General features: G+C 43.7%; 1 protein-coding gene across 4 annotated transcripts in view; it reads left to right on the plus strand.

The window, feature by feature from the left end:
* Positions 1 to 1,295: 1,295 nt before the first annotated feature.
* NDP (norrin cystine knot growth factor NDP) overlaps positions 1,296 to 26,105 on the plus strand; it is a 36,751-nt gene continuing 11,941 nt past the window's right edge. Inside the window, exons 1-4 of one of the 4 annotated variants that reach the window (XM_068685841.1) lie at positions 1,482 to 1,632; positions 18,329 to 18,469; positions 19,042 to 19,559; positions 20,273 to 20,346. The gene's annotated coding sequence lies outside the window, so the exon portion shown is untranslated. Of the gene's footprint in view, positions 1,633 to 18,328; positions 18,470 to 19,041; positions 19,560 to 20,272; positions 20,347 to 26,105 lie in introns of all 4 variants that reach the window. The other 3 variants (XM_068685823.1, XM_068685813.1, XM_068685832.1) reach the window with 3 other exon arrangements.

A 26,105-nucleotide genomic window follows, 5' to 3' on the forward strand; every position in this document is an offset into this window, starting at 1 on the left:
GGGTTGCTTTTTATTTGGTTGGCTCTGGGGAGCAAAGGCACTGAATCGTTGTGTCAGCGAGGGCTTTATGAGCCACAGGGCTCCTCAAACTTCACAACAGGGCAGCAGACCAGCCTCTTGCAGAAGCCAGGCTCTGGGCTGTGGGTGCTACACATGCAAACAGCAGCATCCTCAGTGTCTGCCTGGCCTTCTGCGTTTCCCCCTCTTTTTGCTCCAGCTGTCCTGTGGAGGAAGAAGCAGTTGCTGTAGGGCTGAGGAGCTGCGCAGACAGGGAGCTAGGGGAAAGCGTGGAGATTTTTCAGGCACAATCTCCTGACTCAGGAAGCTGTTTGCCCTCCTTCAGTATTCCAGGCAGCAAGTCTGAAAAGAAGGCCTTATCCTGTAATACAGGCCAGTCGTGCTCACAAAGGCCTCTTTGTTAGGCCCGTGTCTGCTGCATCGTTCCTCTCTGACAAAACTCCTGCGCCAAAGCCCCGGCGTGCTTGGCTCTGAAAGTGCCAGGCTGGCAGCAGAGGGGGCGAATTCCTGCCCGCTCCTCCTGCCCCTCAGCTTCCCTGGGTCCTCCTGCCCCACCACTTCTCTGTTTCTCTGCTAAGATGGGTGGGATGAATGCAGGCAAGATGTTGCAGCGCATACTCCTTGCAGCTCATATTTTTCACCAGCCTATATTTTTCACCAACAATACATTATTGGGCAGGCAAAAGACTTGCCCTCCAGACAGGTTTGGGTAAGTTTGCCTGGTGTCAGATCTAGCATCTGGCCTCTTAGGTGCAGCAAATGGGCTTTCAAAAGCAGGGCTAGCTGATCTGCCTGTGGGGAGCCAAAGCACTAAACTCTTTGTGATACAGGAGGGTTTTTAGCACATGCTGGATGCACTGGGAGGCTCCTGCTTCCTCACTGAAACCTTAGGGTAACTTGGAGAACAGCAACATACACTAAAAAAAAATAGAGCGTACAGAGTGTGAAGCAAAAGGAGAGCAGCTAGAGAAGGAAGCACCGGGGGGCTATGTGGACTTGCCATGTGGAGGGCTCCTTGGGGTGTGTATGAGTCGTATTGCCAGGCACCAGGGAGTGTTTGGCAGCTTTTTGGCCCAATTCTGGCCCTTGGGGCAGGAGACTGGGTCAGGACAGCTGACTGCAATCCCAGGGCAGCCACAGGCTGTGCTTTGAACTCCTGTTGCTGGCAGCTTTACCTGAATTACCATACAATAATGTCCATTCTCTCTCTATTTTTTATTTTTATTTTTATTTTTCTCCTAGTTGAGTTGCCCTGTCTGGGTGTATTCACTAGATTCACTACTGCACTTTTCAGTACCTAAGAGGAAAATCAGGAGAGCTTTCCATCCAGTATTTCTGTTCAACTTGACTGGCATTTCATAAGAGGAGGCTTAATGGGGAGGTAACAGCAGTAGGGAACAGACTCGCTCCCCTTCCTCCTTTTTGGCTCTGCATCTCGGCTCTGAGAGGTCCGTCTAAGGCGTCCATCTGCTCCTGGCAAGCACCACTCCAACACCTGTGAGCCAGATGTAAACAGCTGCATGGTAGGTGTCATTTGTGATCCAGCCTTAATGCAAACCATGCTTAGGAATGATTACAAATGGCTCCATAAAAAAGACAAAATGTATAGCACAGGTAAGTAGCACCTCTTTTTTTATTTCATCTTTCCTTTTATCTTATATGCTTTCATATCTACAGTATAGAGCACGCTTTTGTGCTGCAGGATGAATAGCAGTTGAATTTCATTAATCTGGTCTCAGTGTATTAAATCGTTTAAGTGAATGCTGAAGTTGTATGCTCAATCTAAATATTTGTTTAACTGCTTTCCTGGATAGGGATACCTTAGTACTGTTAGCTATCTTCACTAACTCTAATGGCTAGCCTAGCAGGCTGGCTAGTTCTCTCTTTGACATTTAACTTTGTACATAAGACATTACCTAATCTGATAGCAGTTTCTGATAGCAAATTCCTTTAAATACTGCAATCTCTACGTACCACAGATTTTGCAAGGTCATGGTTACACAGGAAAGTACCTCCGGAAAACCCCTCTGTTTAAGGGTAAGTTGTCTTTGCCTTTGAGGCATCATTGTAAGAGGCTACAGTTGCCTTTGTTCACCCCAACCCCCCTCCAGAGATGGCTTTTCACTACTTGCTTCCCATTACATTTTCCATTTTTGGAATACTTTGGATTGACATCAGAAGACTTTTTTTTTTTTTTTTTTTTTTTAAACTTGCAACTTCTTTCCTTGTCCAAAGGCTGCTGTTAGCAACTGTACGGAATGCACTGAGCATTTTCCAATAGTCCGTATGGCTTTGCTGACAACTTCAACAAATATATTGAATTTTAATTTGGATCTTGATATTTTATAATCTCACATTTTATAATATCACATTCCAGGCAGTTACAGTTTGATTTTCCTGTCATTGTGAGCTATTTGTGTTTTCAGCAGGCTGCTGAACAGTTTATGCTGTGTCAGATCACGCTGGTTTCTCTGTAGTAGTCTCATTATAAGCCCCCAAGGAAACATATTCTGAAAAACAGGTTTGGATCAGACTGGATGTTAAATCAAGGTTATAAAAAACCTTCATTTTCCTTCATGCCATTCCTCTTTTTCCTTCCTTTTCCTTCCTCTTTCTTTCTTTCTTTCTTTCTTTCTTTCTTTCTTTCTTTCTTTCTTTCTTTCTTTCTTTCTTTCTTTCTTTCTTTCTTTCTTTCTTTCTTTCTTTCTTTCTTTCTTTCTTTCTTTCTTTCTTTCTTTCTTTCTTTCTTTTCTTCCTTTCTTTCCTTTCTTTCCTTTCTTTCCTTTCTTTCCTTTCTTTCCTTTCTTTCCTTTCTTTCCTTTCTTTCTCTTTTCTCTCTCTTTCTCTCTTTTCCTCTTTCTCTCTTTGTTTCTCTTCCTTCCTTCCATCTTCCCTCCCTCCCTCTCTCTCTCCTTTCTTCCCTCCCTCCCTTCCTTCTTCTCTCCCTCCCTCCTTCCCTCCCAATCCTCCTTCCTTTGAAGCCTATCATGTGTCTATTTCCATTTGCCACCTAGGGTAGGTATTTCCAGTGAAGAGAAAGCGTTAAGGTTGATCTTACCTACCAACAAGTCATGTAGCTTAAATGAACTTATAGCCACAAGACACAGGATCAAAAGGTAAATGATAAATAAAGGCAATGTCGACATGTTACTTTTCCAACTCAGTTTTGGATACATTTCAGAAACCTTTAGAAAGTGAAGTACCTTTAAGTAGATTTTTAGTGGTTTTCGAATCAAACCCCAGTAAAGCACTATGAACTTGAAACTTACGGTCAATTGTTTCATGTTTACTTTATAAAATAAATAGCAGCCATTAAGTGATATCCTTACTTATGTCCTTACCAAAATTTTAAGGGAGAAATAAAACACAAACATAGAGTTAAAAGGAAATGTCTATCTGCAACCACTCAGTATAGAAGAGAAGCAGGACTGGGGATGATTTCAATATCGCCTTAAATCAGGAGATCAGTTAATAACTGGTCTCTGGTATGGGTGCATGTTCCCTGCCATTTCTGCAATGCAGTTTCCATGGTATCACTTCAGCGACAGGTCCCAAAGAGGTGGGGAGAGACCAGAGTTGACTGCCTGCTGGTACTATTGCATATAAATATGATTCCCTTAATCTTCAAATGTCAAAAGAAAATGTAGAACTGTCAGGCCAGGCTGGCAACACCAGTTGTAGGTTGGACACTTGAAAGTTAGAGATTCAGTAAATACATTTTTTCCCTTGTTTGCTCTTCCTATCTCCCCCCACCTCTTTTCCTACCAAACACTTTTCTCCTCCATCCAGCAGTGAGATGAATCATTTTTGTTCCTGTTCCAGGAAGTTCTAAAAACAATTTTCAAAATTTAATATAAAGTAAGTAATGGGGCAAAGGAAATAAAACAGGTTGGGATTACTTAAAACTAAATTTTCAGAACACCATTTTGATAACTTAATTTATAAGGACATAGCAGGCAAACAGAAGATGACATTTAATCACGTTTAATGTCAGAACAAACTCTTAACACAAAAAAAATTACTTTGATTCTCTTTGAAAACCAAGAAAACTTTACATTCCTTTGAGAGCCTTGTATGAAGGTTGTGTTTCACTATTGAGGGGAGAAAAAAATGAGAAAAGAACAGTAGATAGGTTGGTTTTCCCCATCAAGAAAAGATCTGAAACACAGACTCCATCTGGAAAGCAAACAAAAAAAGAGAAGAATTTGCTGAGTAACACTTGTTAACAGTTACTGGCACTGTTCTTGAATCTAAATGAGAACTGTACATTGCCTTGATCTGAGTGTACAGCCTCTGCAGTTATGTGGCAAAGGAGGAAAAAAAAAAACCCTACTTACACCATATTTGTGTTTAATCCAAAGCACACATGAACCAAGACTTAAAAAGTCACGCAGTGATTCCCCAAAGCTTCCAACCCTACATTGACCTTTGCAGACCTATATATATGACTCAGTGTTTCAAAACCTCAAGACCCCATAGACTCCCTGAAGGCATTTGCCTTCTGATTCCCAGCATTTGGTGCTGGACAGGTGTCTGGATGGTGTGGGCATCTCACATGTGTTAGGAGGAGGCTCCTTCCTCACCTCCTTTCTGTAGCTGCGGGATGGGTGACCTCCTGAGAGGGTCCATCACTGCCTGCCTCAAGTTGAAGCTTCTCTGCCCAACTCCTTGCATTTTTTCCTTCTCACATGTGATTTCAGTTCCCAGATGCCAAAATAGCCCCATTGTGTTGTGAGTGGTGGTGCCCTACTGCATGTCTCTGGGGAGGCATAAAAGCTGAAGCTGGGAGGTTTGTTTTTTGGGGGACCTTGCTCCCAGATGACCTGCCGGACCCCCACTTCTTCATATGGGTGGAGCATGATGCTGGCTTCAGCCAGAGTTTCCTGCAAAGGGCTGAAGGGATTTTTTATCCCCCACCACTTTTTTTTTTTTTTTTTTTTTTTATTCTTTTATTTTCTCTGTCCCTTTTTCACATTGGCCCCCTGCCCATTGTAAAAACTGCTGAGAATGACAGGATTTTCATTTTTCTCTTGGGACCTACCACCACTTGGATGGCAACTCAAGGGCATCAGGAGGCCTCTGACATGGTGATGTGAGCACCAGAGCCCATTTTCCCTGAGGATGTCCCTGCCTGTTCTGGTGTGTCTGGGGGGCACTGCTGCTGATGGAGTTCCACCAGCTTCAGGTCAGCAAATGAATTAGCTGTTGACTGGTGGGTTTCTCTCTTATTTGTAGGTTTCCGGTCTGATGTACACATCAGAATTACCAGATGGGTTTTATCAGATCTTCTGGATTTTTTTAATATTTCTGATTTGGTAGCATTAGTGTGTTGACTGCAGACAATCCTTCCATTTAAGGCCATAGAAATTAAGTCATTGCACAGCTCCTGGGAGGAGTTGTATATGTGGAAGAAAAACTACATTATTAGCTGTCTGACATAAATGAGATGTAGTTATACCTGCTGTGAAACAGTTACAAAGCTTTTTGCTTCTTGTTTTTTTTTTTTTTTTTTTTTTTTTTTCCTGTGCTGCTCCTGTGCCAGAGAAGATGGTAATCTGCATAAATTAAAAATTATATAGTCTTCCAAACTTCAAAGCAGGTGGTGTTTCATCTATGCCATGGATGGAATACTTTGGGATCAGAGCATGTCTCCCTGCACAGGAGGATGCCAACAAACTCTCTCCTTCAAGATATGTAATAAATGATTTTAGCATTTTAGCGAGGTGTCTGCCTTCACCTGGAAAATCAGAATTGGCAATGGTACTTACAGAAAATGCTTATATAGAGATGTCAGTGCTTGAGTATTATGAGCAGTCTGAGACTGCTGTGCTGAACAAAGATGTTCTTCACTTCCTTACAAACTAGACGTAGAGCTAGCCTCTCAAGCTTGGTAGACTAGTCAATTGAAGTAAATTGATTTGATTTACCACTACAGAGAATCTGCATTGTAATTTTAGTATTATAAAATTCCAGAAGACATCATTTCTGTTGTCTATCAATGTCATTTTCTCCAGGAAATTGCAGAATAAATGTAAATGGAATGTTCTGTGAAAATGTAACCATCAAAAAACCAACCAACCAAACAAACAAACAGAAAAACCCACAACCCAAAAACCCAAATACCCAGACAGACAACATCAACAACCCATGATATTGCTTTTATTAATCAGAGATTTGATTTTAATAATTTTGAAAGGTTTTCTTTTGGAGAAGCAAAACCATCTGGATTTCCTAATTTGATTCACGTAATTCAGTAAACTGTTGTGCCATGCCATGTCATGCTGTACCATATCATGCTATATCGATCATAAAACCCTAAGAATGGCAGCATCACACCAGGCAGAGATCCACATCAGCCAGCATCCTGTCTCCAACAGCAGCAGCAATGGATCGCTTTTAATTCCTGTGGGAGATACGGAAACTAATTCACCCCTGGTGTTAATAGTGTAGGGATGTGGTAAATAGTGTTTGGATGTGGTAAAGACGGGTATTTCTTCTGTTGTGTTACCTAACTATGCTGTAAGCATCTTTAGAAGACATAGTGCCAAAAAGCCAACTTTTTGTCTACAGTACAGGTCCTCCAGACAGTTGCATGGGCTTGACCTACTTCCAGGGTGGCCCTGCAGCATTACTTCATGTCTTAGATATACCAGAACAGTGAGCTTGCATGACTATTTCCAGATTATGAACCCAGGGACAGGCAGTTCAGGCATGTATGGTGAGTGAAGAGGTAACAGAGGCTGCAGTGCCACAGTGCCTTCATGGTACACATCAGTATGTTCTGCTGCTACTGCATCGATATCATATGGTGTTGTGCACTGTTCAGCGTCACTAAAACAATCAGTCTTGCTGGCTATGACTACCTCTCTTTTCAATATTTAAATCTGAGGGCCTTCTGTTGTGAGCCAGAACAACAACAACAAAAAAACAAAACACAAAATAACAAAATGATAATTCCTGCAGACTGACCATCCCTTTTCCACATTCAACAACACGATAATAAACTATTAATATTGCATCCACAATCTCCAAAGCTTTTTAGAAAGCCTAGAGCACAGCTACGATCCCCTCCCAAATTTACCATGAGAAATTAGAATCCTACAGTGTTTTAAGTATTGAAACAATAAAACTGTTCCATCCCATTCATTGGATTTATTAGATCAATATGTACTGAAAATAACAAATAAGATACTATCGCAGTACAGCCAGAAGGGTAAATTTACACCAGCTGCAAAATTAGGAAATCCTCCCTGATTGCGTAAGTGCAAGCAGGTTTAACCATGAAACCGGCCCCCACTTTTTGCAAGCTGGAGTTACAGTCTTGCCACCTTACTTTCCAGAGTGGTCCTTTGAAATTGCAGAGGTGAGCTAGCAGGATGAGGCACTCTGGTTACAAAGCATCTCCTACAGTCATTGGAATTTACAGGCTGGAAGCAGATTGCAACATGAATTTGATCTTACATAGGTTGAAGTTTCGCAGTGTCTCAATTCAGCAAAGGGAACACAGTAAAAGAGGGAGTGGATAACTGGAGCTTTTATTATCTTTGGATGTGTGTATGGAGCTCAGAGTTCAGACCTCATGGCCAGGAAACCTGACGAAGGTCTGTGTCATTCATTCATTCATGCATTCATGCATTTGTTCATGGCTGAGTTGTAAGTAGTCATCACAGCACAGTAAGAAACTCTACAACTCACAACCATAACTGCAGCTAGGTCTTACAAGAACCTCCAAAATTAGCTTCCTGTTTCTTTCCTACCAGGCTAAACACAACAACCATAACAAGGAGCAAACTACAACATGAAAGTTAATAGCACATAGGCAATGTACTAATTATTTCACAGTTGAGTGAAGATGCTGGCCTCACCTGAGGTATTTGCACTGGTGCTGTTAGGAAGCAGCAAACCCACCTGTGCTCTGGAGCACAGTTCCCAGTTTGCTGTGATGAGACAGACTGGGCAGGGGCTTACGAGCACCAGTGGCTGCATTTCCACACCCCAGGGTCTGACAGATGCCCACAAGGCTGTGTCCTTGTCAGATGTTCTTATGTCAGGTGCACCAGAACCTTCTGCCTATTCTCCAGGGTTTTTCAGTTCCTCAGTTGCCATCCGTGTGGATGCATCTGAGTTCCAGCTCCAAAGCCACAGGCCCACATAGCATCGGTAAGACTGAATTCCTTCTCTGTGAGATTTCGCTTGAAGGCAGCTGAGTGGGGTGGTTTAGAACAGAGCCAAGGAGTGGGCAAGAGTAACACAGCATAGACCAGCAGGGAACCACACCTGAGCTTGGTGCCTCAGCCTCTTGTACATAGAAACATACCCAGACCTTTCTTGGCCTTCCTGTGTCCTTTAATATTCAAAGACTTCTTAAAATTTTCCTTTCAGTGTTTGATAGGGAGTGGGAAAACCAGGTGCCTTCACCGTGGCCAACAGCTTGAGCCACTGTCTGTGGGGCAGCAGCCTGGGCAGCATCTGTGGCAGTCACTGACCAAGCTCCCAGGTCTGTACATATTCTTCCCTTCTGACAGTAAGACTGCATACGGACACCAGGAAGCTTTATGCAGTCCAAAGGTGGGTTTTCATGGCAGGTTTCTTGAAAAACACCTCCAGCTTCAGTCACTGCAGAGTGAGGCAAGAACATCTCCTAAATGCTGAAGGCATGCTCAGTTTTAAGAAGGGCTCCTGACAAGGGTGGCGTATCAAGTATAGCGTATAACATCAGAGATGTCCTAAAAGCCACTGCCCTCTGGGAGATGAGGAAAACATTCTCTCTTCACATTCTGATCCCATTTTCCTCATCTGCTCAGTAAGCCATGTTCCCTCCTGTGGGTGGGTGTGGGCTCCCCACGGGTTGGCTTTCTCCCTGGACCACTGCTTCCCAGCCCTGGGCTTGCTGCCCGTGCCCCTGGCCAGGGTGGGGATGGAGAGGGAGAGGTGCTGCTGTGCTCTGCTCTGCAGCTTGCGGGGAGCATCTCTTTTCCCTGGAGCTCCTCTGCCTTTTCCACTATTGTTGTTTTTTTTTTTTGTTCCAGAGCATTCACCCTTCGGATGAGATCAAGGATGTAACATTTTAAAAATCCTTGACACTGTTATGAACTCTCTTTCATTTACACATGCCTTTATCTCCTTCAGTGGAAAACAACCCATTCTGAGCCCTTTCTTTTCTTATGTTATGCTGTCTGTAGCTTTTCTTTCAGTGCTCGTAACCCTGTCAGACCCCTTATCAGCTTGTGCAGCTCTGTCCAGCCGAAAATTGATTATTTCCATTTGCCTAGGGGCTGATTGTCCATTTATCTTGTGCAACAACATTTTTCATTGCTCCTGTGAGTAAGCCCCTTCCCTCTACTGGTGCTGCTGCCATCCTCCTCACCCATGCTGTTCACCATAATTTCATGTTTATTCTTTCACAGACCACATAATCTGCAGCAATTCTTGCATCTTTTTTTTCCCAAATGCTGGGCATTAGCTGCAGCTTGAGAAGACATGGCTATCGTATGTGCTCTTCTAGCAACTCCCAGTGCAGGCTTGGCTTGCCTTTCCTCCTCAGGGATTTTTCCTGAGGTGTCTCACAGTCTCTGCTTGACCTTTCATCATCTTGTCTGTCCTAGCTGACTTCCTGCACTTGGCAAATCCCAATTCCTTTCCCTGGAGTTAATTCTGCTTCCTTCAGGGAAGGCTCTGAAGCTTTAGCTCTGCCACATGAGGGCAAACTTGCCTTTGTCTGTCCTCTACTTGAAAACAGCCAGCTCAGGCCCGGGAGATCATAAGCAGCCACGGCCCAGCATCTTCAGTCCCCTGGGCCTGCAGAGGACTTCGCCTTGGAGAGAGGAATCCAGATCTCTCCTTTTTAGTGGTAATAGGGTGGCAGTGGTTTACAGTGCTTTTCTCAAGTTCAAAGATGCTTGAATTTATAACCGTGTGAGTCTCTTCTCTCTTTCTGTGCCTGAAGTCTGCCTCTGATTTACATGTATGCTTGCAGCTTGAGGCAGATTCTATATCAGAAGGAAAGATGTTCTTGCTTTCATGTGAAAAAAAAAAAAAAAAGCTTATAAAAATTGCATAACTTGCCAAAATTTCACTCATATCCAAATCCATAACAAGATCTATTTAATTCCTTATTCTAAGCTTACAGGACGGTGGAGTAATTAAGTTCATATGTTCATTTGGACTGGATAAACTGCAGCACTCCAAGAAAGCTCGGTGGGCTCCTCTGCTGTGGAGACCAGGAGGTAGAGCAGCTGGCTGCCAAGGTGGACATCAGCCTGGTACCAGGTTAGCACATACAGCAGGGTCACAGGCTGCCCCAAAGGCCTCAGAGCCTTGTTGGCTCCCGTTAGGTGAGGATCTGGCCCCTGGACAGTCTCTGAATTTCCACAAGCTGCCTTCTGCAATTTTGGTGTCTGCCCACACACTGTGCATCAAAGCTGGGGCCTGCACACAGCTGGGTACAGACATGTCCTTGGGGCCCTGTTTCCAGCCGCTGTTGCCTGAGGAGTTCATCTGAGTGCAAAGGGACATGTGAAAGCAAAGGCTAGCACAAATTTGGGCGCAGTTAAGAAGATGCCCACAGGGAGAGCTTGAATGATCTCTAGCTGTTTTTAAAACCGCTGGGAGTTTGTACTGGGGACATTTGCAAGGCTGAAATTTCAGTGGGTTGGCCAAAATGAGCATGTCTGAAGAGCTACCTGAAAAGAGGTATTTAAATGCACAGGTTTTGCAACTGAGGGCACAATCTGAGCATCCGACCATTCCACCATAATGACTTTTGTCCTAATAATAACTTAAATGGTTTCCTAAACATTAACTTGAACTTGCTCAAGGGAAGGGCCTTTCTTTGGTTATAATAATTCCACATGAAATACAGCATGCACATTGGAGGGTAACTAGAGCTAATGTCAATTATGAATCACGAATTTCCTGCTCTAAATAGCATTTCTTCTCAGCAACTTCACATACGGCAAGCTGCCCTCCAATTTTAACCCAAATTGTACAGCTGGGGCTGATTTTCACTTACTGCTTCTTTTTTAAATGTGAGGTTTTGTACAGGGAGTGACCACACAAAGTTGGGTAGTAAACAAATTAATTGTATTTAATTTCAGATAATAAACAGCATGGAAAAACATCTCCACTTTGGTTATTGCATTTTTACTGAAAGAAAATCATGTCATGTAGGTATTGGCAGGGGGCTATAACAAAATAAGGTTGCCATTATTAGAATCTGGTTGTATCTTGCCAGGTCATTTTTGCTGCTATAAGTGAAACTACGGAAGAGTTCTTGTCATTACAGAAATGTTGTGCAAATCACACTCCTACACCTGATATACTGAGGAAGGCAAAAAAGCTCTTTTCAAGTAAGTGGAGTGACTCCTGACACCTGAGTTGTGTTTTTTTTTTTTTTTTTTTTTTTTTTTTTTGTGCAAACCGTATTGGAGATGAAGCTACAGTTTCACCCTCAGAAAATTTTGGGATGGTAGGGCATAAACCAACTCTGATACCCAAGGTGCATCATGTATCACCTGCATGGGGAAGCAGAGATGTAAATAAACGCTGGAGAAGCATGGGATAAATTCCTTGGGAGAAGAAACACCACAGGTAGGCTGTATTCCAAGGTCTCAAACTCCACAAGAGAAACCCATGAGGGGCATGATTAAGACTCCTTCACGCAAGAGATTAGGGTTAATAGAGCCTACTTTTAGATGTGGTTTGGAGATCCCACAGGACACATCATAACTGCTCTTTGATATTCAGATAAGCATTTGACAGGTTACAAATCTCTGCAGTGTATTTCTTCCTCCCTCCAACAGATGGAAGAAATACACTGCAAACTCTACACTGCACATCAAGTGTTATTATCCCATACTGTTTGACACAAAACTTTCCTGCAGCCTCAGGAAAAAAAGCAAAATACTTAGCATTGACCTATGCACAACTATGGATATCTGGCATATTATGTATACACGGCATATGGTTATACGATAATTTCAAGCAACCTTTAAGGTGGAATTCATGTGCCATAACCAAGGCATCCAACAGCTGGATTAGTAAACCAGAACTCTTGGCATCTTGGCCAACACTCTTGTCTTCCTTTGTTATTAATGGAAAGAAACAGATACTGCCAAGAGGCAGTTCAGCCTAGCATCAGCGAATAAACAGCCCTTTGAGCAGCACCTATTTGTAGTTTCCACCAACAATAAGAGGAACCAAGAGCGACTAGCTGAGTCTGAGATTTCTAACTTCAGGAAGGGCAGAGTAATCCCACAAGTATCTGCAGAACTGTTGATCCATATCACTGAGATTCACAGAAGCACAGCAGCTTTCCTCTTTCTTCATTAGATACAAAGAAGTGGCAGTGGCAGGCAGAGTGTGGTAGAAATGCTGGCCAGCATTTTGTCATTGCAGTACCCTAAGATTTGACTCCTAAACAAGAATTTAGGAAAAAACATTAGCACCAGATCTTCAGACTAATGGTTAAAATGATCTGGGGAGGTAGGATGGTGTGTTTGCAGTCCCATGGAGTAGTCAGGCCTGTGCTGTTTATACATGATTTACCCTTTGCCTGGGCATCCAGAGTGGTGCATCCAGTCACTCCAAAGGAGATGGAGATAGGGATTATGGTGGCCACAGTCTCTTTGAGGACAAAGATACACTATCTTCTAAAATCTGAAGGTAGAAAAAAGACATCTTTACTCTAACGTTCATGATTTTCTTATAGGATTGAGCTGCCTTTCTGTCCACCACCCCTCACTGTAGTGTCTCTCAATGGCTTTACAGCCAGCCAACTAATTTCAACCAATTTTACAGCAAGGCAGAGGTCTCAGAGAAAACTAAGTTTATTGATAAATTCTTGGACATGTAAGGAGGCATGGCCCCTAGACAAGAGTGCTGCATGCTGTTGATATCTGGCAGAAGGGAACTGAAGCACACACGGTTCATCAGTCTGAGGTGAGGAGCTGCAACACTACAGATGAGCATGTGCATGCTCACCAGTGAGGGCACACTGGCCCTTGCTCAGTATTCTGGTAGGAGCTTTAAAAAGAAGTAGAAATTTCTGTGGGAGCAAAAGGCACTACTGAGGCATGGTGGGACACCACATCCTCAGGAGATGCAGGGGACGGGGAGTTGAAGGTAATGAAAACCTGAGTGGGCAACTATGAGGGACATAGGCTTAAAAATGTGTAGGAATCCAGGCTTCTTCACTTCTCCAATACAACCCATTCTCAAGGCTCTGTGCTGAGTGCAGGGGAGCCTGAATGGCATTAATGGTGAGCAGCCTTTTGCTAGGAGGGCAGAGCAGTGACTCAGATCACTTTAACCTTCCCCATCCAAATCACCACCCACCCTCCTTCCACAGACATGTCCAAGCCATGTTCATCCAAGATCTCTCCCTGGTACATTGTTTTCCCAGCCAGGCTCCTAAGCCTGGCTTTTTTAAGCACTGGTACTCCAGCATCATTTGCCTCCTGTAGGCAGCATACCTCAGAGGAGACCTACATGACTGGCTCCCACTGCTTTGCTGAAGAAAACAAGAGGACACCAACGCGGGGGGCACACCAACTTCTGGTCATGGTACAGATGCAGTTTCACAGCATTTAAAAAAAACACGCGTTTCATCTGTAAGTAATATGTCTGTCTGAATTCTGTGGTAAAATGTCTAAGCACATAGTCCAGACCCAATTTTCACAGTATTCTTTATAGCAGCCTTAGTCCCTAAATAAAGGGCGCTTTGCTCTAGTAATGACATATGTGTAAGCCACTGAATAAACACTTCCAGATACTGTCTCTTAACAATACCCATTCATGTGTTCAAAGAAATACTAAAAGAAGAGGCCCATTTAGATTATGGAAGAATATGTGCAGGCAGGTGTTTAAATAACCTTGCAAAATGCATCTCAGGGAATGCATGGCAGGACGAAATAAGGTGTGCAAAGCATCTGTTGGCTGGAAAGACTTTTGTGGCACCTGATCCTGGGTTAATGTACATGGGTGTGTAATTTTATGTGTTGGATTTATTATTTACCTGATATTTATTTGGATTATTAAAAGAGATAGAAAATAGCTCCTCTTAGGATTCTGGGTATCTTTTGTCTGTACAAAATATATGCTCTTTATATAAACATTATGTTACTTGTTACTATAGACCCTTCCCCATCGTTACAATTCTTTCAGTTCCCCTTACATTCCCAGCTGTAAAAAAAATACTAATAGCCAAGTCCACCCTTTACCAATTCAATAATCGAACAAAGCATCATCCTTCCATGACCTGTATTCCTATGCATCGTGCCCACTCTAATTGCTTGCAGAAATAGCATGCATGTCTGTGTCTGTGCATGAGTATATATCTAAATTTAAAAATTGTCCTTGCAAATTTATTCTATTCATGGCCTTCACAGGTGCAACCAGCACATATACCAAGTTGTGCCTCTTCTGACAGTACATTTGATGGTATTGTGGTCTGCTACCCATCATCTCAGAAAGCAAAAATTGCGCAACAAAGACTATGAACTTGCAGCACTGGAAAATCCTTCAAAGTGAAACTCGAGGCTTATTTTGCTGCAGAAATCAGAATGCATTTCACTAGCGCACTATGTGGAGGTGAAATCCTTCTCTTTTGAGGAGGCAATGAGAAATTGACAATGCCAATGAGGCAAAGAATTCAGTTCTACTAAGTTGCAGGTAATGGTAGTACAATGTTTTTCTGAGAACAAACATCGCATCTTGTAGGGCATATTGAGGTCAAACAGGGAAGCAGGTAAATTAGGGCTGCAGGGCTACAATGCGTTTCATGAGGATAGAGCCATGAACGTTGGTAGAACTCCATTCAGAAGTGGTTCTCTATCTCTTCAAAACTACTGCTTCAGTACTTCTGGGTGGTATTTATCCTGCTTAGTTTTACCTATCTAAAAAATTGGTATTTAGTCCTACTAATTTAGCAAATTTTCCTTTTTTGTTCATGAGGAGAAAGATTGTTACTGATGACTACCTTACACTGGCCTGAAATGAATGCAATTTGGAATGGAAATTCTCAATTTCCTGTTGGGAGAGCCTAAACTTAGTTTTCAGGTGACTCCTGTGCAAGGTAAGATAAATTCCCCTGAAGAGAACTCAGATTAAAACTGGGATGGCAGCGGGATCTTTAGATCTTCTGGAAATCGTACCAAACATCTGTGGTCTTCTCAAATGTCTAATCATCTTTGAAAACTTAGCTCTGATCCATTCTTTCTGCTCTTGTTTGTTTATTTAAAATACTGTTTTTATGGGAAGGATTAAGTGACAGTGGCTAAGAAAAGATGAAGATTTATGAACAACTATGAAAAAGTTATAGGCCATAACTTTTGGGGAGTTTGGGAGGAGGGGAAAGGCTATATTTTATACTTCAGCTTTTGTGCTTGCAATCTTGTGTAAGTTCATTCAGACCACAAATGAGGGTGTCAGTTTATAAGTTGCCTGCCTGTGAAGTTAATTAACTGCTGATTAACTCCTACTTACTGCTAAAGATGGACTTGAAGCTGAAGATGAAAGATTGAAAGCAATTTTTAATTTAAAAAATAAAAATTAGTCCAATGTCTGCAGATTTTCCTGTATTAGGAATCTGTAAAGCTGTAGTTGTGGTAGAAAACAACTGAGTACTACTTCTCAAAAATGCCTTTTTGACATGTAAATGATAATTAATGAGCATTTAAAGTAAGCCTGGCACCCAACAAGTAACTAATATGGATATTGTCTCCTATAAACGACACAAAGAAAACATATGCTGCACTAGTAAGAACTTAAGGAACATAATTTGCAGTAAGGATGGCACATGAGTTGTCTACTATCTCCTGGCAAATTTCACCCAGGAGCTACTTAGCCTGGCTTTTGTCTTGGACATGGCAGGTCCTGAGTGTGAGCGACCAGGTACGTGAACCACACCCTTCCCATGGAAAAATAATATCCATGTTTTTTCCATGGAAAATAAATAACAAGAGACAAGTGGATATAGCAGCTGAATGACCAAAGGGCCAATGACTTCAGTTCAAAAAGCAGGAGTTGGCTAAATTCAAAACTATTGTTCCGAGTAAGTCTATTTGTTTAATATAAGTGCAATGTCAGAACGTTGGTGGCATTTCAGCCTGCAACTCCAACAAGGCAAAGATGCTGTTGAGCTGTGCCATTGTGCACCCTGGGTGAATGTGGCAAGGGAGGCGGAGGGCCATGACACATGCAGTCTGTGAGAGAAACCCACATCTGACTTAATCATAGAATTGCAGAATAATAGAATGGCTTGGCTTGGGCCATTAAATATCATCAGTTCCAACCCTGCCATAGGCAGGGATGTCTCCCACCAGAACCGGTTGGCCAAGGCCCCATCCAGCCTGGCCTTGAACACCGCCAGGGATGGGGCATCCACAGCTTCTCTGGGAAGCCTGTGCCAGTGCCTCACCACCCTCTGAGTGAAGAATTTCTTCCTAATCTCTAATCTAAATCTCCCCTCTTTTAGTTTAAAACCATTCTGCCTTGGCCTGTCATTATCTGCCCAAGCAAAAAATTTCTGTCTGTCTTTTTTATAAGCCCCCCTTAAGCACTGAAAAGCTGCAATGAGGACTCTCCAGAGTCCTCTTCTCCAGGCTGCAGATCTCCCTCAGCCTTTCTTCATAGGAGAGAGGTGCTCTGGCCCTCTGAGCATCTTTGTGGCCCTCCTCTGGACCCACTCTAATGGTCCTACACCCTTTTGGTGCTGGGGTCCCCAGACCTGGACACAGCACTCCAAGTGAGACCTCACAAGGGCAGAGCAGAGGGGGACAATCACCTCCCTCAACCTGCTGGCCATTCCTCTCTTTAAGAGTCCAAGCAAAGTAAACACTGAATATGAGGGGAAAAATGTGCAGCAAAACTCACATCCCAAGGATCTGGGTCCTAAGTGGATCATTTGCTTATCCCACCAGCCAAACCTGGCTCTGCAGCAAGGCAAGCCAAAGAATGTCTCCTTTATTGTTTCCATGATGCTTACTCATCTACAAGCCATTCCCCTTTTAGATTATTCTATTTTTAAGGCATAATTTCCATCTGTCCTTTGATCTTATACCACATAAGACATTTAGCTAATAACATCATCCATCAAATACCAACTTTCCTTTAGAGTTCAAACACAATCGACACAGGACTCCATCCATCTGCTGGCCAGTGCCTCTGAACAGATCCAGCTTGTGAATGGCCAGCTATGTCGCCTATTTTTTAATTAACTGGCTAAGGTCTGCTCTTCCTCGGGCTCCCGTACTGCCTCAGGATGACTAGGGGGCACTCCAAAAGGAAGGGAAACCTCCTCCTCTTGGGGAACAGAGAAGGAGGTTCAGTGCATCCAGAGCTATGCATATCCAAACATGTTTGGGATGCGCTCGTTGTAAGTGTGTTTCTCCACTGGATGGAGTCTGCCTTCAGCCCTCCAGGGCATTCATTTTTACATAAAAGGCACAACAGTTATGTAAAAGGTTTGAAGGAGGAGCGTTTTCAAACTTGGCATTCTTCGGAGGAAGGTGGGTAAAGCAGAAAGACAATGTCAGTTTGAAATCTTAAATAACTCAGCTTCTGTGAGCATACAAGGGTTTATTTGAGAGAAGTTTCTGAATTTTGGGTCAGACTCTTTGAAGCATCTGAACTGCAGATTTGCCCACAAATATTAGTACAGAAAATGCTTGCCTGCTTACCCAGCTGGAAAGCCTGGGAGTGTCAGATGATTTAGGTGACCAATTGCAGTAAAGCAGAACAGCTTGAATTTAGGATATCTGACATCAATCACAGGTAAAAATTTTCTTTAAAAAAAAAAAAATCATCAGAAAAAAAAAAAAAAGGATATTAATGAGTAATCCAGGGAAAGGGCAGTTTCCCTATGGATATTTTCCAAGTGCAAACACATAGCAAATTTTTAAATTGTTATTTTGAGATTATTCACGTTGCTCCAATTACTCCACTTCACAGTGGTTTGCTTTATCTTGCACACAGTGCATTTATTTAGAAAGGAATTTTATTCAGGACTTATATTCCACTGTCTCATATGTGCCCTCGCATACATATCTCCAGATCTGAAACAATAACAACATCAACAGAAAAACTACATTTCCTTCTATTTCCCAGCTTGCCACTAATAAGTCCCTGCAGAGGGGAGCTTGGCTGGTGGTGTTTTGTGATTTCTCAGATAACAAGAGCTTCGCATTTCTGTGGAATTCCCATTTGCCAGCGAGCTGCTGCTGCCGCTGCCCTGATTGATATATGACTGCAATGGCACTTTTCCATTTGACATTCTCTCTCCCTCTCTCTCCCTCTCTCTCTTAAATAACAGCCCTAACTTTTGTGTGTTGCAAATATAAAAGGCAAGCCATGTGACAGAGGGACAGAAGAACAAAGCATTTGGAAGTAACAGGACCTCTTTTTAGCTCTCTGAAGAGTTGGAGGGAAGGAAGGAGCAGAGCATTTGCCGAAGGTAAGCACACAAATAAGAGATTCCTCCAGATTTTGAGTGTTTCATGGACTTAAATTGAGCCCTTAGCCTCTTTATCTGACAAATACATGTTCCCTGTGTGCCAGTTTTTAACTGGAATGCGATAATGTAGACTGGACACGGCTCTAGTACCTGTGCCTCCTTCTTATCATCGTATCTTTAATTCTGTCTTCTGCCTGAAGGATGCCTGTAAGCAAGTGGAGAGGTAGCACAGTGTGCTTTTGAGCAACTTGCTTAAACTTCTGTTTTTGTGAGCATGCTGGGCTCATGCGTGCAATTCTGTGCTGGCTGTCACTGTATGGCTTTGGAGTGAATGGACGAGCTGGGTGCTGCCCTGAGCTTATAGCGAGAGTGCCGGTACCGCCAGCACTGCCTTTGTCCCATTACAATAGGGCTCTATGAACACAGGCAAGCCTGCTAGTTTAAAGCTGAACTGTTTACTTTTATTACTACTTATGCATGCTGTTCTCTTGCCAGTCATCTGCTGGAGTGCTCAGAATAATTTGAAACAACAGGCAATATTTATTTCTAGCTTTGTGTGTCATGCTTTGCAGGAGCACTTTTAATTTGCACTTTATTATTTATCCAAACTTCTGGGAAGCTTTACTACGGACTGGACAGCACTGGCTATGGATTAGACTAGATTTAATACACATCCTTGATTGGCTGAAGCCTAGGAGGAAAGCCGCGGTGTTTGCCTGTGCTGTAGCCCCGAGGGGTATATTTAGTAGGTAGCTTACCCCCTCGGCACGACAGATCGTGCGCCGTGGCCGTGCAGGCAGTCAGTGGCGTGGGAGGATGCTGCACGGGACCCCCTGGCTGCCCACTGCAGGACAGGGGGAGGCTTTCAGCACTCTGAAATCCCAGCTTGCCGGGGCAATTCTTCACTCTGCCTCGGTGTCAGGGGCGCGAGCATAGCTGTTCTCTGCCTCTCTGGGGGAAAAGAGGAGTTTCGCTGTTATGAGCCAAGTGATAAAGTACCAGAGGAGTGTGAGTGCAATCCCCCAGTGTGGATACTGCTCCGAGAGAGCCCTGCTGTGGAAGAAAGCCCCATCTCCCTGCTGAGATTCAGGTGAGTGAACTCATCCTATAAAAGTTCAAATTAATGGGTCCAGTAGCAAGAAATAATAGTAATAAAAAAAAAAAGAGTAACAAAGACAAACCACGTGAAGGGCAATCTCAGTTGTTTGAGTTGTTTGTGCTATGCTAGCAAAATGTCCTAGTGACAGCAGAGCAACTCACACCAAATGTGTGTTGGGGGGGATAATTTTCTCGAGGCAAATATGAATTTGCAAGGCAGTGTGTGTGGACTGACCCCTGTGGGACTGTCAAGCAGATTTCTTATCCTACCTTTTAAGCTGATTTAAGTATCTCTCTTAGTGTCCCTGTAATAAATCTTATTTGTTTCTACCTTGGACTAGCGGCTTGACAAGTAACTTGCTAAAGTTCCTGCTGTTCTTTAAAGATGAAAAAACATTTCCTAAATGCTAACTGTCACAGTTTCTAGAGCTTTGTGACTCTGTCCTAGTTGCTGAGAGGTGAGGACACTGCATACTGGAAGAGAACAGTCGAATGATTATTTAAAACCACCAGTGAGTACAAACTCACTTCAAACCAGTTCCTCACTGTAAAATTATTTCCTATTGGAAGCAGCCCATATGCCTGGTAGGGGGTCAATGAATTGGATATAATAATCGCAGTGTTGTTATTTGTCCTTCCTCCACCTACATTTTAGGGCCTCTATTCTTTTCTTTTGAATTGCTAATGATGTTCGCTTTTGCCCAGGCTGTGGGACCTTACTCATATCTGTGAGCAGTTATGCACATGAATAATTCCCTTGACTTAAATACAACTATTTGGTGAGTAATTACTTACCAGCTTGAATCAGGGGTTACCAATGTGACTTGTACCTTGACATTATTCATGCTGGAACAATGCAGTGTTATTTGTAATACTGGTATTATAAGAAGATGTTTTAAGATTTTCCATTTAAAAGCAAAAGGGGAAGGAATAGAAGACGTTTCAGGCTTACAAAATAGAATGTGATTTGATTTAGTTAAGGCATATAATTAGGGGCTACTGCCGATTATTCCAATTACAAGCTCAGATCACTACATGAAGGTGTCCTGTGTAAGTTTCCTGGTTTTGTGCAGCACCTTTTCTTGAACAGATGATTCCTCCTTGCAGAGCAGGACTCTTGTTATGGGCAGTCTTGCGTACAGGTATCAGTAGCAATACCCCAGGTAGCCACAAAAGCATGGCTGATGTTGGCAGTAGCCATCCACCCCACCAGAACAACCCCTCATGTGTCATAGGGGACAACTCCTAACATGCCATAGGGAACAATCCCTAATGTGCCACGTGTATATTCTTGCTTGCTTGAGTTGCCAGCATTGCAGCGTTTTTTGCCAGGGTGGGAGGGAAGCGAATCACCTCCTTGGAGGTCTGGCGCCAATGCCCCAGTGACTCATTTGACAGGGAATCCTCATGGAGTGACTTCATTCCCCATTTCCTGCAGCTGATCCTATCTCCTCCCTGACCCTCTGCTCCCAAATGCTCTTGGAAGTGACCAAGGCTGTCCTTGGATCTTGAAAGGAGCTGAAGACCTAAGGTGCAAAGTTTGCGTGAAGCCACTGAGACATTTGTTTTTGCAACAAGTCTGGCAGTTTATTTATTTAATTGACAGTAGAAATTATTTATTTATTTTCCAAATACTGCTGTTGTAAATGCAATTACAACTATCAGACAGTTATATTCCAAACAGGACAAGTTCCTCTGCCTCTAATGTCCCCCTGAGTACCGGGACAGACTTGTTGCTCTGCGGCTTAGGAAAGTTTTGCTACATGAGCCCACACCACAGCCCCCTGTTATTTGAGTAATCCACCTCTTGAGCGTGGCTGGAAGCGGCCACATCAAAGCAAGACACAGAGACCCCGGGGCAGGCAGCTACAGGGGAACTTGCTGCTGTGAAGGATTTTCCCCTAACCCCATCAACTGAGCTCTCAGAGTCCCGAGAGTTTACAACCCTTCCCCAAACTCTTTAAAAATAAAACCCTTACGGCTGCAACCCTCTCACACATATCAAGTCCTTTTGCTGCGCCCTGCTAAACTTTTGCCCTCTGCAATATCTTGTTCCATTGGATTGCTGTGGGTTGTGTAAACACGTGTTTCTTTTCATCATGTTAAGCGTTCAGCCTCTCCGCTCCCCTGCCCTTCTACACACCCTGGTATCTTGGGATGGGGTCAGTAGCCGTGCCTGCTTCACCCTTTTTCCATCACTCTTTCGTTGCTTCCCATTCAACAGCCCTTTCGCCAAAGGCCAGCTTGGTGGCAGGAGAAAAGTGGGGCTGCTGCCAGGTCAGCTCGGTTGGCCATCTCTCTGACCAAAAGCACCCCTCTTTGCCCATTCTTCTGTGCAGGCGTATGAAGAGATGCTTCAGGCTCCGCTGGCTATGATCAGCTGTTATTTCCTTTTTATATGTGTCAGCGTGGAACATATTAAAATTTCTCTGCAGTGGTATGCGTGGAATCCCTCTGATGCCCCACCTCTAACTTAGCTGAACAATAAAAGCAAGGTTGTTGTAAGCCTTTGAGCAGCTGGTGGTCTATATATTCCTTCTTTTTTCACATAATCTAATTCAGACCATTATCCGGGCAGCAGTGGCACTACCACTTCCAGACACCATCGGCTCTTGTCCCATTTACTGGAATTTCACTGTGTAGTGTGGCGATCCTTTCTACCACGGGCAAATCCAACCTTTCTCCTGGTGTCCCAGCACTTGGCTGCTGATGCCATGGAGACACCGCTCCCAGGAATTCCACTGCATCAGTGTTTTTTAGCTGCTCTTTGTTATTTTTCTATCTGCATCAATCATTGTTACGGCTTACGCTTGTCACATTTTCATGCTTGTTGTTACGGGCCTGTAGAGGCAGCACAGGTTATGTTGCCCTTTAAGACATGTGAGTTGAAGATCTGAGTTAATGCCTCAGCTCTGGTTTGGCAAAGGTTAAGCATACCATGGCAGTGACAATCGCATTACTGTCATAGCAGCACGGCTCAAAGAGAGTGGGACCTAGGGGAACGCTGTTCCCCTTGTTAGAAGACATAAAATTGCTGCCATGAGCCAAATGTTTAGGTTCCCTTATTATCCGAGGTGTACGGATGGTGGCTGGAATTTTTGCTGTGTGTAAAAGAAGAGAGGACTCTGTCCCTAGGGCCAGAAAAGAGGGAACATCCCCTTCGGCTGTTGGTTGTCTCTAGCATGCATAGCTCTCTACTGGTCCTGGTGGCAGGGATGTCTTTGCTTCATATTAAAGAGTAAGAAACTCATTCCTGCTCCCACATCTATTGATAACTATGGTTCTTTAGGCTCTCTAGTCAGTGCCTCAAAGCAGCCTCTAGTCATCAGGCATGCAGAATAATAAAAGCCAGAGAAGCAGAAATGCCCACTGGTTTGCAGCATACTCCAACAGGTAGAGGACACATGCCCGAATGCCCTAGACCTCTCAGCAACTTGTAATTTGGCCAAGAGTCATTCTGCCTTATGTTGGGTCATAAGACCAAAGCAGAGGTAATTACTGAAGCAAATCCTATAGCTAATGCTCGGCTGGGAGTATTTGCATTTACCCAGCAGCCACCACCCCGCCGGTCACCTCCTGAGAGCTCAGCTCTGCGCCAGGTGCTTCTCCGAGGGGTGATGCCATCCAGCACCCGCCGGATGAGCAAATGCAAAACTGTCTTCCTCTCGATTCTTGTCCCAGACTTGGGATCAGGACTGTTCTCCTATTCAGCAAGAATAAAGAAAGAATCCGAGGCTGGCATCACCTCGCCATTAAGCGGCGCGCTTCAGAGCTCATTAGAGACGGATCCTATGCATGCCTCTAATCAGTCTATTTAAAGTTTCCTGGAGGCAGGAAAAGGAAAGAACAAAAATACAAGCACTCTTTTGTCCACCAGAAGCTATTCTTTGCGAGTGTATTAAAAACCTTTCTGGATTTTTTGTCCCTGCCTGTCTGCTGGCTGGGCGCCAGCCTGCGGCACCCACTAGACTTTGTTATTTCAACCCAGCAGAAACCTACCGGTGGCTCTCCCCCCTCTCGTAGCTACCTGGAGGACTGCAAGTACACTTGGAAACTTCAAGAGGGGGAGCCAAGCTCAGGCTGCTCGAGTGCCCCATGTGTTCCACCCTACGTGCCGGGTCCCCCATCTTGCCCCCACTCGTGGGGTCTTGTGCAGAGGCCACATGGGAGCGAGCCCCATGCCTGCAGCACTGCATTCTTCCTTTGCACATGCTGCAACTACTGTCTCATTGTTTCTTTTGATTTAATTACCATGGTCTTTTCTTCTTTTTCTTTTGTTTGCTTATTTATTTTTTTCAGTCTGCTTACCAGCACAGTATTTATCTCCAGAAATATTAACATACTAGCAAAGCCTCAACAAAGAAGATGAAGTGTAGGCATTTCTCTGGGCTGCCACCAGTGTGCCTGACATTTCTGGCTGCCCAGAGGCAGTGCCCATTTTCTCTTCTTGGTTTTCAAGGGTCAAGGCTGTAGGACAGAGTAGCCTCAGTAGGACCAGAAGATGTGCTTCCCTTCTGTGGGCATCCAGATGGAGAGGCTCCAACCCCTTCTTTTGAGCCTGTTTTCCTTTTCATTGTTTCCTTCCTTTCTCCTTCCTGTTGCCTACAAGCTGGTACTGGCTCCCGTCAAGCCAAAAAAAAAAGGCTTAAGGCTTTTTTCTCTCTCTTTTTTTTTTTTTTTTCTCTTTTTTTTTTCCTCCCTGTGCAGAGCTGCACTGCTTTTATGCTGTGGGCATGCAAAGCCCTGTGCTGTGTCTGAGGCTCAGCACCCACTGCCCCTGTGGGCCCACTCCCCAGCCCCATGCCCTGATGGCCACCCCACGGCCCCTCTGCCACAGTTGAGGCAGAAGGGAGGGGAAGAAACCCATCCGAGTGCTGCATGGAGACATTTCCCCCCAAAACTCAAGTTCACCTGCTGCCATGTGGCCGCTCGGTGTCTTGATCAGGTGTTTTGAAAGGTGGCTGTGGAGCAGAGCAAGGCTTTCAAATGCAAGTAGAGGCCAGCAGCTACTTCATTACTGTAACAGAAACAGACCCAACGAGAAGAAAAACACATTTATTTGCATAGCACAGGTTGCCCATCCCCACCTCTCCAGCCCAGCCCCTTTTGTGCCCCTTCTCATGGCAATGGAGACCTTAACCCTGCAGAACAAATCCTGTAACACTGGAACACAGTTTGACCAACACAGTCCTTTCTGTTCCAGTTCAGATCTTGGCAGAGCACACGTCCCCCTAATCCTAACCTTTGTGATTTAAACTTTTTCAGGTATGACAAAGTTCTGGAGAAATCCATTTTGCCCTCCTAAAGATCTTTGTGGCATTTCTGTCCAAACAGCAGTGGTGATCTATACACACACACACACACACACACACACAGAGTTGCATATGTGGGTAGTGACACTTTTTTTAGGGCTGGAGTTGGAGAAACTGAGTAGTCTTGTAACTTTTGTGTTTACATAACAAATTCAGAATGAGGGAACCACATGGCAGGATCCAAGTAATTGTGTTTACTAAATATGCACAACATGCAAGGCCAGGCTTAGTTATATATACACACTGCTGCTCCAACTGGATTTTGGCAGCCTCTGAAACATAAAAGACATTGAGTGAATTGAACTGCACCATCGTCGTCAAGCAGGAGTCTCAAGCATGGAAAATACATGGCAAGTGAAGGCCAAGCTGAACATACGTGCATGCCTAATTCACAGGGCTCATGAGCAGGGAACAGCTTAGCAGAAGTACACCAGAAATGAGCTTTTCCATTGCTCCCTTCCTATCTTCCAGAGTAAAAGCTGTGCAGATCCAATAGACCTTCAGAGAATTCCTCAGTTCCTGTTTTTTTCCAAGATACATAGCGAAAGGGAATTTCTGTTTACGTTCTCTCAAAGCAACTGGCTAAATAATTCCAGATGATGGAATTTCTCCACTGTCCTTAAAGGAAAACAAAAACCTCCTTAACCTTCACTACTCTTTAAATTATATTAAGACAATGGTTTCAAATCTTTATTTCAGCATTCAAAAAACAGTTAATGGTAATGAAAAGTTGGGAAAGTAACCTTAACTCTGCCCTGATGTTCATGTGTAATACAACCTTGGGTTACGTGTTTGTATGGTCTTGCTTTGGGATGGCTTCTATTTTTCCCTGCAGTTTTTAGGTAACAGCTGTAGCAGTTTTGGATAACAGCTGTAAGTTAGCATGCTATGTCCATACGAATTCCCCAAAAGTACTTATAGGGGAAGTGCGTTGTAAGCCTTTTATTAACAACGTGTAATGCCCGTATCAGTGAATTCTGAAAGAACGGGGAGGAGTGGTTTTTATCCACTGTTGGGCCAAATATTTTTGTAGCCAGTTTTCAGCCTAGGAAGATGAAGTCACTGTTGCATCTTTTTCTTTATTGGATGCTGTAAAGCAGAAGCGTTTTAGCTTCCTCTTTGGTAGCTTGGCAGGTTGATTGTTTACCACAAATTTTCACATGAAAAGAAACCAGGAAAAAGGCAGCTCAGATAAAATAAAAATTTTCCATGTGAAATTCTTGATT

Source organism: Anas acuta, chromosome 1 (genome assembly GCF_963932015.1).
Source record: "Anas acuta chromosome 1, bAnaAcu1.1, whole genome shotgun sequence".
NCBI classification, from domain to species: Eukaryota; Metazoa; Chordata; class Aves; order Anseriformes; family Anatidae; genus Anas; species Anas acuta.